At 44.8% G+C, this 4422-nt stretch overlaps 1 pseudogene; it reads right to left on the bottom strand.

Annotated features, from left to right (window-relative positions):
- Nucleotides 1-1294: 1294 nt before the first annotated feature.
- LOC146960123 (zinc finger BED domain-containing protein 5-like) lies at nucleotides 1295-2828 on the bottom strand (annotated as a pseudogene).
- Between the last annotated feature and the right edge of the window lie 1594 nt (nucleotides 2829-4422).

Here is a 4422-nt window from a genome sequence, read left to right as displayed (position 1 = left end):
GGGTTTTCAAAGTGTGGGATAGTGAGCCTCCCCTAAGAGAACTCAAAAGCATACCGCCCCCCCTAATTATTATTGCTATTATTACTGTTATTGTTGTTGCTTTGTATGTTCCACACAGGCTTAAAAAGGTTTTAAACAATAAATGTTATACACATCTTTATTTTTATAAACATCTTAAACATGTTTGTATGTTCTTAAACATATTTTTAAAACATTTTAATCATCTTTATCTGTGTATGTGCTTAAATATCTTTTTTTTTTAACACATTTTAACATCTGTATGTTTTTAAAAAAAATGTTAAAACACAATCTGTATGTTTTTAACATCTTTTTTAAACACATTTTAGCATCTGTATGTTTTCAGCATCTTTTTTAAACACATTTTAACATCTGTATGTTTTCAACATCTTTTTTTAACACATTTTAACATCTGTATGTTTTCAACATCTTTTTTTAACACATTTTAACATCTGTATGTTTTCAGCATCTTTTTAACACATTTTAACATCTGTATGTTTTTTAAAAAACATTTTAAACACAATCTGTATGTTTTCAACATCTTTTTCAAACACATTTTAACATCTGTATGTTTTCAACATCTTTTTCAAACACATTTTAACATCTGTAGCCTATGTTTTTAACATTTTTTTTCCAGATTTTAACAGTAGCTTGTTTTTTTAAATATATTTTTGAATACATTCATTTTAAGGCCTCTTTTTGCAATTCCTCAAATCAAATAATAAACAGATCAACGTCAGTGATTTTTATCATCACTGCGCGCATGTACAGCGCTGCTTTTCATATCGGTCTCAACATCATGCGTAAATCCTTTCCATGACGGCAATAAACGAATCTTGCCACCTTATTTTGCTCACCTCTATTTTAGTGGGAACAATGAGTCTGTGTCTTTGATGCGCACAGGCGGTTGATGCGGGGATGCACTGTGGAAAGGAATAAACGCAGATCATCCTCTACCCGCAGCCGTGACCGGTACTTGCTTTTAATCATTGTCAATGCGGAAAACCCACACTCACACAAGTAGGTAGACGTGAAGGGGATGAACACCTTTACAGCCTTTTTGGTGAGGTGGGGGAACTCGGTCTCCACAGACAGCCAGAAGTGTGCAAGTGACACCTCACTCATCCTTTGTTTCAAGTCCATATTAGAGTTCAGCTCGACAAGGGCCTCCTCCTCTTGCATAGTCAGTCCATCACGCGGTGTCACAGGAAAAGAAAACGGATTTCTCACCCACTGATTTGCCACGGTCTCCTCCCCAAAATAGTCTCCAAACTGCTCACGTAACCCCTTCAAATGTGCAATGACCACTTGTTGCACACAGTCCAGTTGGAGTCCTGTCCTTCTCCACAACATCCTCCAAGGTTGGGAACATTTCCACTGAGCCCCGTTCAACACGAGCACACCACAGATCCAACTTTTTCCTGAATGCAGAGACTTGATCGTGCGCCAAAAAGACGTTGCACTCTTTGCCTTGCAGAGAGGTGTTCAGTGTGTTTATCCGGTCAAAAATATCAGACAGATAGGCCAGCATTGCAACCCACTTTGCGTCCTCCATATGCTTCACCAGTGGGGAGTTGATTTCGGCCAGGAACATGAGGACTTCCTCGCGCAGATCACACAAGCGGGTGAGGACCTTGCCCCGCGACAGCCACCGGACCTCGGAGTGCAGGAGCAGTTGATGGAAGTGAGCGCCCATCTCATTGCAGAGGATGGAGAAGAGACGGGCGTTCATGGCGCGTGATTTAATTAGGTTGACAATTTTTACTGCCTCATCCAGGACCGCGCGCAGCTCTTTGGGCATCCTCTTGGTGGCCAAAGCCTGGCGATGGATGATACAGTGTGACCAAACAGCGGCGGGCGCAACCGCTTGCACCTGTTTCACCAGACCGCTGTGGCGGCCTGTCATTGCCCTGGCACCGTCAGTGCATATACCACAACACAGCGGCTCCAGTCAATATGATTTTCCTGAATGAAGTCATTCAAAGCCTTGAAGATTTCTGCGGCTGTAGTGCGAGCCGGCAGAGGGTGGCAAAATAGAAATTCCTCCTGGACACCGAGCTCTTTAATAAAGCGTACATACACCATTAGCTGTGCACAGTTAGCAACATCAGTGGACTCGTCCAGCTGAATGGAGAAGAAAGGGCTCTCACGGATAGCGTCCAGCACCTGTTCTTTGACATCAGCTGCCATGTCAGAGATGCGGCGCTGGATGGTGTTGTCAGAAATCGGGACGGCATCCAGCTTGGCAGCAGCAGCTTCGCCCAATAGTACCGAACACATATCTTTGGCAGCAGGGAGGAGCAACGTCTCACCAATGTTGTGGGGCTTCCCCGCCTTCGCAATACGTAACGCTACGCGATATGATGCTTCGGTTGCCCTGGTATTCACAGTGCCAAACGCCTCGATGACTTTCTTCTGTGACCGCAATTCCTTAAGTTTCAGGTCAAAAAACTCCCTCGGCTTGGTCATTAAACTGTGGTGCTTGGTTTCAATGTGACGCCGGAGTTTACATGGTCGCATACTGTCGTTAGCTAGCACCTCTTTACAGATAACGCACTGTGGCAGCTGAGCATCGTCAGGACCAATATATGAAAAACCAAACTTTAAATAATCAGGGTCATACTTCCTCCGTTTTCTGCTCGCCCCAGACTCTGTGCCCTCTCTCACTTTCACTTGAGATATTAAAAATCGATCCATTTTGCCACTCGCCAGATGTTTACAGTTTTTTTTTTTCTTCTTTTTTTTTTCTCTCGCCGCGCCTCCCCTGAAACCCTCTGGCGCCCCCCAGGGGAGGCGCGCCTCACACTTTGAAAACCGCTGCTTTACAGCATAGTGCGTATAGAAGAAGATGCCGGTTCATGGCCAGTGGAGACTGAGGAAGACACATTTCAATGGGATTTATAAGAGTAAAATAAAATTGAATAGAATGAAACAGCATAAACTTTACAGTGACACACTTGGAAAAAAGTGCAACCCCTCCCTTAAGAACCTGATCTTAGGGTGAATTCCAATTCTCCCCTTAGCCCTAGCCCTAGCCCTTGGCCCTAACCCTTCGTTTTGCACGTTCACGTGAAGTGGTAGGGGTGTCCCAATTCTGGTTCAGACGAGGGTTAGGGGGAAGTGGTAGGGCTATCTCACCCTCGAAACGGAGATTTTTCAGGGGCACACTACGGACCGAGGGCTATGGCAAGTTTCCCAGAATGCATCTTGCGGCAACCGGCAGCTGTTTTATTTCTCACTGTAGCGCTGTTATTACGTCATTTTGTTAAGTTTTAATATTTTTTCATGCGAGAAAGTAGCTGTTTAGATCCCCAATGTGCGGTCGGTTTATCCAAATGACGGTTGTTTAGACGTTTGCTCCGATGTTTTTCGGAGAAGTGAAGCTCCACGTTGGAGCCTCCACCTGTGGAGCAGATCAGCGGCTCGTCACGGAGACACCACCCCGTCCGGAGAGCTTGTCAGCCGGCCAACCTCCCGACCTCATCCCGGTAGAAAAGACGGCCGCTGATTAACTTACCCGCAGGTTTTTAGAGGTTTACCGCCGCGTAGTTACATTCTTTTTAGGAGATAAATGCTCGTCTCATTGATGAAATGTAACAATTGTCGCATTAATTTGTTTGAATTAAAAGTGAAGCTTCATGTGTTTTGGACACAGGAGCAGCACTGCCTGGGGGCTCTGTAGCCTATACAGAAATCACCACATTTACATCAATAAATAAATGTTTTACAATGAACCGATCAGTCTTCATTAAATTTTATTTTATTTTATTAAGTTAACGTGGTTTTGAATAGAGGATTTGTGGCAAAAGCTTGTCATGTCTGCTTATGTGAAAGCCAGCAGAGACTACTGATGACGTATGTGATTGTTGAAGTGGTGTCCCAATTCGTAGGGGTTGACTTTCAACCATAGACTGTAAAAAGAATGGACGTAGCGTCCGTGACGTCACCCATTGGTTTGGGGGAGTCTGTTTTGTGCCTCTACTACGGGGGTTTGAGCCGCGCCATGTTGGATTCTACTTGCCATATTTGGAGCGGTGCGGCCGTTGGCCGGCCGAGAGCCCGCCCACTGGCCTCGTAGCAGCGGTCACCGGACCTGTCACTCAACGGTTCTGCGCCCTAATTGGCCAGAACTTTAAACCTAATAACAGTAAAACGGTAGAGTTTTAAAAAAATTCACCCCCCTCAGAGTGTGTGTGGGGGTAGAAACTATCGGTTGAGACCAAAAAAATGAAATGTACCAGGCTGTAAATATGTTTTTTAAAGCTGTAAAATCGGCTATTTTAACATGGGGCTCAATTGGAGTTGCTCCCTTCTGGAGCCAGCCCCCAGCGACAGCCGAGGGGATTGCAGCTTTTTGAATGCGGAAGTGAGCTTCACTTCTCAGACCAACAACTGCCCCCTTGC

This window comes from Trachurus japonicus, unplaced genomic scaffold, assembly GCF_045865225.1.
Source record: "Trachurus japonicus isolate A0001 unplaced genomic scaffold, Traja_1.0 AP030696.1".
Classification (NCBI taxonomy): domain Eukaryota; kingdom Metazoa; phylum Chordata; class Actinopteri; order Carangiformes; family Carangidae; genus Trachurus; species Trachurus japonicus.
This window is presented reverse-complemented; position numbering and strand designations above follow the sequence as displayed.